The 10,529-nt window shown below is 42.4% G+C and overlaps 1 non-coding gene across 1 annotated transcript; it reads left to right on the top strand.

Moving 5' to 3' along the window:
* The first annotated feature begins 6,019 nt into the window (after positions 1–6,019).
* On the top strand, positions 6,020–6,126 carry LOC122044698. The gene has a single exon (XR_006129718.1). It is a non-coding gene; the product is annotated as a small nucleolar RNA R71 (small nucleolar RNA).
* Positions 6,127–10,529: the final 4,403 nt, after the last annotated feature.

Raw genomic sequence — 10,529 nt, 5'->3', positions numbered from 1 at the left:
ATGTGCCAATGTCATGATGTCATGGCATAAAGTTTGAAACTAGACTAACACATGACATATAAACTAGCCTAAGTATTATCATGACATTTCAAATGATAATAAGACTAAATATGATGTCATGACATGTGAGGGCAAACAATCATGGCAAGATTTAGCATAGATAAATATACCTAGATTACCTATCTAAGTATCCTTAACCACTTTGCTAACTTAAAATCTAACCCTAGATTGCCCATATATCCCTAAGAGAAAACCAAAATCCCAATTATGGTATTTCTCTAGGTTTTCTTAAATTGTGCCAAATAAGATTGAAATCGATATTTTTCAAATATGGCACAATTTACTCTTTAAGGAGTAAATAATAATTCTTTTTCATTTTCAAAGGTTATCAAAACCTTGAAAATGCTCCTTGAGTGTCAATTTCCTCAAAGTTGGGTTAACTACCCTTCTAATTGGAGTTGACACTCTCTAACCCATCTATGGGGTAGAGAAAATGCTCCTAGGAACCCAATACCTACTTGAGCTCATTGGGTTCACTAAAAATTCACTAGGGATGACTTCCCTAGCAACCCTCCTAATGACCCTCTTAGGCTTTAAAGCCTTGGTCATTTGGGTCTCATCAAGATCAACTCTAGGGGTGACTCCCCTTGTGACCTTGGTGGTGGTCTTCCTAGTCCTAGGTTTTGTTCCATAATCGAATGGAACATTATGATAGGTGGGCTTGACCATTTGGGACTTAGGTTTGTGACCCAAACCTTTCTTGTCCTTGGGCTTTGGTTTTTGACCCTTAAACCCTAGAGATGACTTCTCCATGTTTTTAAGAGCCTTTTCTAAATTATCAAGTCTTGACCTCAAGACTTGATTTTCCCTCTCTAATACCTCAAGTTTTAATTTGTCATTTTCTCTTGAGATATTCCTAGGCATGTGTCTAGTCTTTTTGGGATTTCTACCTAGGTTTTCCTTAACTTTAGAAGCGTTAATCCTAGGGTTGGTATTTCTAGTGTTATCCTTACCTAGGCTAACATGTTTAGCTCCTAAGCACATGTGTTGATTTCTAGTGTTAACATGCTCATCATTATTGACTAATGCAATAAAATTACTAGCATGTATCCTACTAGAATTGCACGAATGAGCCTTAAAAGATACCTTAGGGTTTGCCTTAGCTCCCCCTATCGATGTGCTCGATCTCTTGTCCTTGCGAGGTTTCCTCCCCTTCGGACATTGGCTCCTATAGTGTCCCCGTTGCTTGCATTGAAAGCACACCACGTGCTTCTTGCCTTTGCGTGTTGGGACTCCGGCTTCCTTGACCTTTGGTGCCGGTGGAGTCTTCCTAACTCTCTTTGGACATTTGCTCTTGTAATGTCCACACTCCCTACACTCAAAGCATATTATATGTAACTTATTTGAAATTGAAATGCTTGAGTTACCTAGGTTTGGGCATGGGTGTGAGCTCTCTTCCTCATCCCTTCCGGAGGTAGATACTTCTTCTTCTTGCTCCGAACTTGAACAAGAGGAATTCTCCTCCTCTTCTTCCTTGGATGTTGAGTAGCCCTCAACTCCCAATTCGCTCCCTCCATGATGTGAGCTACTTGGCTCACTAGGCTCCTCTTCATGGCTTGAAGTGGAGCTCTCCTCATGGTACTTGGCCAAGTTATCCCATAATTCCTTGGCATTGTTGTACTTACCTATCTTACACAAAATATTAGTAGGTAATGAAAATTCAATTGTTTTAGTTACCTCATTGTTGATTGTAGATTGGTGGACTTGTTCCTTCGTCCACTTGTTCTTCTCTAGAGGCTCTCCTTCTTTATCCATTGGAGGAGTAAAACCTTCTTGTACACAAAACCAATTCAACATATTAGTCCTAAGAAAATACATCATCCTTACCTTCCAATATGCGAAGTTGTCGTTGTAGAAGGGTGGAATGGTGATGTCTTCTCCGAATTGATCCATCTCTAGCTTTGCTCCCACGGGTGTTGATCCGATGAAGAGCAACCTCGCTCTGATACCACTTGTTAGGATCCTTCGTACGGCTAGAGAGGGGGGGTGTGAATAGCCGACCCCAATCGATCGTTTCTTTCTACAATGTCGAGTTAGCGCAGCGGAAATAAAACAATAGAAGCGACAAAGAAAGAAATCAAACCTCAAACTCGATGGATGTAACGAGGTTCGGAGATGAACTCCTACTCCTCGGCGTGTCCGTGAGGTGGACGAGCCCTATCAATCCGTCGGTGGATGAGTCCCCGGAGAACCGGCTAATAATATACTCCTTGTGGGTGGAGAAACCTCACCACAAAGTCTCTTGCAACAGCAAGATAAGTGTACAAGAAATACAGCAAGAAGCAAGAGCAATATGAATGTAAAAACAAACGCTAGCTTGCCTTCGACTGGTTTCCGTTGACGAAGCAGCAACTTCACGGAAGAGCGAGCAGCAGCAGCTGACCCAGTCGTAGAATGAAACTCACGCGAAGCTTCAGAGGAGCTCAACAAAGCTCAAGCACAGCAGCACTTAGAACAGGAAGAGAGAAGAAGAGTTATCGCGCAGCAGCAGCCCTCGACCCCTTTATACCTGCGAAGAAGACAGCGAAGAAACTAGCCGTTGCGTCGCAACGGCTAGAACCCTGATCGGTCTAAGGACCGATCAGGCCCTGTGCTGATCGGTCCCCAGACCGATCAGTTAGTGCACAGAACCGTCTGTGGACCGATCAGGACATAGCTGGATCGGTCCACAGACCGATCCCAGCTGGCTCTTCCTTCGCGACGTCGTCTCCTGATCGGTCCCCAGACCGATCAGGACATGGCCTGATCGGTCTGTGGACCGATCAGCCTGCCTCTCTTTGCCTCTGTTCGCTTGCTGATCGGTCACCAGACCGATCAGTAACCGAACAGAGAGCTTCTGTTCGGTATCTGATCGGTCACCAGACCGATCAGAGCAAACAAGTATCACTGGATCGGTCTGGTGACCGATCCAGAGCTTGGGTTTGGCCCAAACCAAGTCCCAAGACTTCCAAACCAATATCCGGTCAACCTTGACCTATTGGTACTTCATCCCTAGCATCTGGTCACTCCCTTGACCTGCTAGAACTCCCTGCCAAGTGTCCGGTCAATCCCTTTGACCTACTTGGACTTTCCTCAACACCAGATGTCCGATCATCCCTGATCCATCTGGATTTTCCCTTGCCCGGCTTCACTCACCAGGACTTTCCACCTGGCTTCACTCACCAGGATTTCACACTGCCTAACATCCCAGTTAGGACTTTCTCATTCACCTAGCTTCACTCACTAGGATTTTCACCTGGCTTCACTCACCAGGATTTCCAATCTGCCTGGCTTCACTCACCAGGACTTTTCCGTCTGCCTGGCTTCACTCACCAGGACTTTCCCTTGCCTGGCTTCACTCACCAGGACTTCCCAACTGCCTAACATCCCAGTTAGGACTTTCCACTGCCTGGCTTCACTCACCAGGACTTTCCAACTGCCTAACATCCCAGTTAGGACTTTCTCACTGCCTGGCTTCACTCACCAGGACTTTCCACACTGCCTAACATCCCAGTTAGGACTTTCTCACTGCCTGGCTTCACTCACCAGGACTTTCCCACTGCCTGGCTTCACTCACCAGGACTTTCCCATTCACCTAGCTTCACTCACTAGGATTTTCCCGAATGCCTGGCTTCACTCACCAGGACTTTCACCTTCACCTAGCTTCACTCACTAGGATTTTCACCGTGCCAAACTCCCTGTTTGGACTTTCCCCGTGCCAAACTCCTGCTTGGACTTTCCCGTGCCAAGTCTCCATACTTGGACTTTTCACGTGCCAAGCTCCCTGCTTGGACTTTTCCAGTGCCAAGTCTCCATACTTGGACTTTTCCAGTGCCAAGCTCCCTGCTTGGACTTTTCCGTGCCAAGTCTTCATACTTGGACTTTTCCCGAATCAGATCAACCAGGTCAACCTTGACCTAGGGTTGCACCAATAATCTCCCAACCATCTATTCTTGTCTCACATCAAGAATACAACTCTTCCACGAGTGTCAAACATCAACATGCAACTCAACTAGGTCAATCTTGACCTAAGGTTGCATCAACAATCTTCCCAAGTCAAACATCAAAATACAACTCGAGTCAAGTCAACTCGAGTCGGGTCAACCAGGTCAACCTTGACCTAAGGTTGCACCAACACCAAGAAGCGCTTGTTTAAGGTCTTTAGCTCGACCAAACTTGATCATTCACTTCTTTTCCTCGCCCTTGGAGGACAGATATACTTTTCGTTTTTGTTGGGAGATCTTCTCCCAACATCTTCCACCACATTGTCTCCTTCGTTTGGTGGCCTTCCATGAGGATGGAAATTCCATTCCTCAAGTTTATAAATGCTTGTCCTGCTACAAGCACTTAAAAGAGACGAGACATGGTTAGAGATATTAGACAAATCATATTCTAACCTTTCCTTACCAATTACCAAAGAAAGCTTATGATTTTTGACATCAATTATAGCTCCAGCTGTAGCAAGGAAAGGTCTTCCTAATATGATAGGAATCCTAGGGTCCTCTTCCATGTCCAACACGACAAAATCTATGGGAATAACATTCCCATCCACCTCTACTGGCACATCTTCTATAATACCCAAAGGGTACCTGCAGGAATGATCGGTAAGTTGAAGTGCCATAGTAGTAAGTTTAATGTTTTTGAGACCTAATTTATTACAAATTGAATAGGGAATGAGGCTAACACTTGTCCCCAAATCACAAAAAGCTTTTTTAAAAAATTCTTTTCCTATGCTGCAAGGAATATAAAAGCTCCCTGGGTCCTTTAGTTTTGGGAAGTGTTCTTCTCAAAAATAGCGCTACATTCCTCACTAAGCGCAATGGTCTCAACCTCTCCTCTTCTTCTCTTGTTTGACATGAGATCCTTCAGGAATTTGGCAAATCTAGGCATTTGAAGAATAGCATCAATAAGAGGTACCTCTACACAAATTTCCTTAACCTTTTCTAAAAACTTGCCAAATTCTTCATCTTTCTTGAGCATTGTAAGTCTCTGAGGAAAAGGGACAGCTTTGCTCTGATGGTTCAGTGGAAGAGTCTCTTCAACCTCAATGGTACTCTCCTCATTAGCTTGAATCTGATTTGGTATAAGAGGAGAGAGCTCTTCTTCTTTTTGTATCCCTTTTGGAGCAGTCACTTGGGGGTCTCCCAAGGTTCGTCCGCTCCTAAGCTCAATTCTATTGCAATGCTCCATAGGATTCACATCAGGTTTTCCTGGAAGTTGTCCTGGTGCTCTGGATGATGAGAAAGCTAGTTGGGCAATTTGACTATCCTGGATCTTTTGATGTTTTTCAGAATTATCCATTCTCTGAATGAGCTTTGCTAAATCTTGCTTCATTTCATTCTGACTTGAGATAATTTCTTCAAGCATCTTTTCAATATTTGACTTTGGTAAGCCTTGAGAAGATGGATGTTGAAAATTTTGTTGCCCAGCTTAAAAATTTGGTCTTGCCCCCATAGATGGTCCTTGATTTTGATTATTTCTGTAAGAAAAATTGGGATGGCTCTTCCATCCAGGGTTATAAGTATTTGAGTATGGGTTGTTCTGCCTTTGATTGTAACTCATGATTACATCACATTGTTCTAGTTGATTGATTTGTGCAGTGATAGCTCCCAATGGACATGAGTCATTTGAGTGCTCTGAACTCCCACATACTTCACAAGATGTACCAATAGCATTAACCATATTAGCACTAGTCCCCATATTCTCAAATTTCTTTGTAAGAGCGTCCAATTTTGCAGACAAAAGAGTGACTGCATCTACATCAAACTTCCCTGATGCTTTAATTGTTGGGTTTACAGAAGAATAGCCACCACTTCTTTCATTTTCCCATTGATGATGATTTTGTGCTACACTGTCAATAATTTCTTCAGCTTCATCTAAACTTTTGTTCATAAGTGCCCCTCCAGCAGCTGAATCAAGGGACACTTTGGTATGATAGTTGATACCATTATAAAAAGTGTGCAACACTAACCATCTTTCCAATCCATGATGTGGGCATTGTCTGAGCATACTATTATATCTATTCCATGCTTCAAAAAGAGATTCTGAGTCAGTCTGCTTGAAGCTTGCAATTAAATTCCTCATATGAGCTGTTTTGCTTGGTGGATAGAATTTATCAAGAAATTGTTGCTCACACTGCTCCCAAGTGGTGATGCTATTAGGGGCCAAAGAATTTAGCCATTGCTTTGCCCTATCTCTTAAAGAAAACCCAAATAATAATAATCTAACTGCGTCTGAAGGAACTCCATTCATTTTCATGGTACCACATATTTCATAAAAGACCTCTAAGTGTTGATTGGGGTCTTCATGAGGTCCTCCACCAAATTGGTTTTGCTGCACCATAGATATAATTGCGGGTTTGATCTCAAAGTTATTAGCTTCCACTGAAGGTCTTGAAATACTAGATCGAAAACCTCTTGCATAAGGTGCTGCATAATCCTTGAGTGGTCTATTCGCCATGTTCAAATGTTCCTGTTCTTCAATTTGCCTTTGCAGAATTCTTCTTTTATGGAAAGTTCTGTCAATCTCAGGGTCAAAAGGAAAGAATTCCCCTGCAAAGTTAGATCTTCGCATACACAAGAACAAGATGGCAAATGACAATTCAACCGAAAAAGAAAAATAAAAGAATCAAAAATGCATAATTGAATTTGTAAAAAGAATTAACAAGAAGTAAAAGTTATACAAGAAAGTAAAAACAAAAATCTAATGATTAGTTACAACTATGCAATATGAAAGGAAAACAAATGTTATGTTTAGTCTAACTCAATTGATAATTCCTAATGTTATAGCGCAGTCCCCGGCAACGGCGCCAAAAACTTGTTACGCTCCGCAAGTGTACGGAAATGTTGCAAGTAATATAAAAGATTATCGTATCCACAGGGACTGGAATAAGCACTAGAAATGTTTCAATGCGAATTAGCTAAACAACTATCCAATCGTTTCAAATGCAAAGTAAGGGTAAACAAATCTAATATTAAAGATCAACAAACAAGAGTTTAGTGTTTTGGGTTATGATAAAACGTGATTCTAGGAGTTTCGGTTTCTTTGTAAGATTTCTCGAATGTAAATGGTTCACCAATTCTTTTCCCTCAATTGTCAAACACTTGTAGAAAGTTGCCGGTTCTCTCTTGCAATAGATAAGCGGCTAAGGACCGAGAAATGTATCTAAATATGATCAATTAGATGTGAACCTATGTTGTCCTTACACAGAAGCGTACCTATTACTATGTCTTCCTCGGATATCAACATAGAAGCCCACAACTTATTAATCTATCAAGATACAAGAAACTAATCACAAAATCCATCCTACTCTCTTGAATATTCCTATTTCCTCTTCAAGATTATCTCTCAAACGTCCTTACACGGGCTTGCACCTGTCACGTGGATCCCTCGGATGATCGAGTGAGAGTTTATCTCAACAAAGTCCACAAGAAATCCAAACAATCAATCAAGAATGAGAATTAAGCACAAATCACCATTAATCATTCAAGATCTAATTGATACAAGCAAGACAATGTCATTGAAACAAGAAAATGGCAAATCCATAAGAGATTACATCAATCCATCATACAAATACTCCCTTAATCCTAGAATACAAGATCTACTCCATGAATCGAGGAAGAAAACCCGAAGAAATAAAGATTACAAGCATTTCTTAAATCCCCAATCAAAGAAACCAAGAAGAGGGGAAAAGAGAAAACTTATCTACGAAGAAGCCTCGTCTTCGGATCCAATCCTCGCTCCGGAGTCGAAATCGTCAAGATCTCCCTTAGAATCACCCAGAAATTCTCCCAAGAATGGGAGGAAACCACCAAATCTTGCCTTCTCCCAAAGGGGGAGAGATCCCCTTTCAATTCATGAAGGAAGGTTTAAATAGAGGAGGAAATCGAGCGCCACACGGCCCCATGACACGGCCGTGTGAGATTCACACGGCCATGTCCAGTTCCCTCTCTGCCAATGCTGCACGGCCGTGTGGTGTACACGGCCTAGGCCCTTCTGCTCTATGGAAATGCTACACGGCCGTGTGGTACACACGGCCAACACCTGCTTGGTCTCTGGAAACTCCACACGGCCGTGTGATGCGCACGGCCACCATCTGCTTAGCCTCTGGAAACCTCACACGGCCGTGTAGATCCACACGACCATGTAAGGCTTCTGCTCTGATTTCTTCAAATCAAGACACGGCCGTGTGGGATTCACACGGCCATGTCCTCTTCCCTTCCTGTTAAGACTACACGGCCATGTGTGGAACACGGCCTTGATGCTCTCTCCCTTAAATTACTTCCAAGCTTGCCCGAGGACGCATAAGCTTCACCAATTTTGACTCCTGTGTACAGAAAATGTACAAAAAGCAGAACTCCGAACCAAAAGAGTAAATATGCTAAAAGGAAAGCTGGAAGTATAAAAATGCATAGATCAAGCATGCTCAAAGTATGTAAATGTGCGTAAAAACATGCATAAAAGAGTATATAATCTACGCACATCAGTGTAGCTGTGAGGGGGTACTCCTGCTCTGGTTATTCTGCTGAGATGGTGTCTGGGACTGGGTAGGGCAGTCTCTGGCCATATGTCCTTCCCGTCCGCAGCTGTAACACTTCCTCGTACCCTTGTGGCATACTCCGGAATGCTGCTTCACACAAATGGTACACTGAGGGTACTTAGGTTGCTTATTTGCTGGTCCTCCTTTAGTGTTGTTCCATTGTTTCCCTTTTCCATTAGAGGTTCCCTTCCAGCCCGTTTTGGTACCCTGAGATTTTTGTCCTTCCGTCTGTGCCTGATTCTTATTCTCGTTCAGTGCTTTCTGATAGTGCTCAGTGATCAGTGCACTGCTGACCAGTTCTTCTGTAGTCTGCGGTCTATTAATTCCACAGACCACATTCAGTGCTATCTCGGGTCGGAGCATCTTCAGCATCAGTCTAACCCTTTCTCTTTTCGTGCTGACTAACTCTGGGCAGAGGCGTGTGAGACGATTGAAGCGCTTCACTACTTCGTTTACTGATAAGTCACCTTGCCAGAACTCGGTGAACTCGTCGTAATGCCGGTTCGTCACTTGCATAAGGAAGAATTCTTCGAAGAACTCTGTCTCGAAGTTCGTCCAGTTCATTAGATTAACTTGTCTCTTAGCCTTAACTCTTTCCCACCACATTCTTGCGTCTCCGAAAAAATAGAAAGACATGCATTTGATCTTTTCTGATATGGGCCAGTCTAGCAATTTCACTATACTTTCCACCGTCTTGAACCAGGCCAGGGCGTCCCATGGCTCACAAGTACCCGAGAAGTTCTCCAACTTCAGCCTTAGCCACTGTATCAAGTAGGTCTCCTGTCGCACCACTGGGGCAGGGGCTACTGGGGGTACTGGTGCAGCTATTAGTATGACGGGCACTGCATTCTGATTTCCTTGCTGATTCATTAGAGCAGTGATCACTTGTTCTTGTTCCGTGATCTGACGTTGGAGATCTGTGACTACCTAGGTCAGATCTGGTGGGGTCACTGTCTCATCGGCCCTGTTACCGCGTCTTCTAGCCATATCTATTTATAAATAACAATAAGACTAACATAAGTCTAGAGTAATCCCTACTTATATATTCGTTCATATTAAATGTCGTTTATCATACATATAGGAAATCCATATTAGTCATACTCAGGTTTATGGACACTAAAACATTTCTTATCAGGCATAAATAACATAGAGTAAGTACAGAAAGTCTTACTTGGAGCGGTAGGATGGAGGCTTGATGTGTGTGTGGCGAGAAGGCTAACCTGGCTCTGATACCAACCTGTAACGCCCGCCCCTCCTGCTAGTGCCAAGCGGGGTTATTTTCTACATACATAACATACGTACATGAATTTCAAAAGAAAACTGCGGAAGTAATCATTTTTCATTTAAATCACAACTAATCATACGAGCATGCTTAGCATAGTTATGAACTTAAAGAGTCATAATATCCATTCCTAACATAAGCATAAGTAAAGTGATCATGCAAGACATCAACATAAATTAAGCATAGTTCATATCAATCCTAAATTAACGTAAGTAGGTCTTTCTTTCTTAGCCAAGCCACCACCACACACATCTCCTGCCCCTCCTGCTGCTCCTTTAGTTTATCCATACTTTACCTTTATCTGTGGTACAAGGAAAGTAACTATAAGCACACAAGGCTTAGTGAGATTCTTTCCTACTCACAAAAAAAAAACATGTCATAGCAAAATCATACAACATATAGCATGGACACATAAAACATCTAAACGTAAAAGTAAGCATCATGACATATCATATCATAGCATATCAAGGACATCTTACATATATAAAGCATCTTGCACATGATATTACCCATGTTTTAAAGGACATCTTGCATATATGTTTATGATATCATATGATGTTTCTCCTTATGCTATGATATGGTGTTCTTTATGCTATGATATGATATGTCATGATGCTTACTTTTACGTTATGATATGCTATGACATGAAATATCATAAGGAACATCATG

The sequence above is a fragment of the Zingiber officinale genome, chromosome 2A, assembly GCF_018446385.1.
Source record: "Zingiber officinale cultivar Zhangliang chromosome 2A, Zo_v1.1, whole genome shotgun sequence".
NCBI lineage: Eukaryota > Viridiplantae > Streptophyta > Magnoliopsida > Zingiberales > Zingiberaceae > Zingiber > Zingiber officinale.
This window is presented reverse-complemented; position numbering and strand designations above follow the sequence as displayed.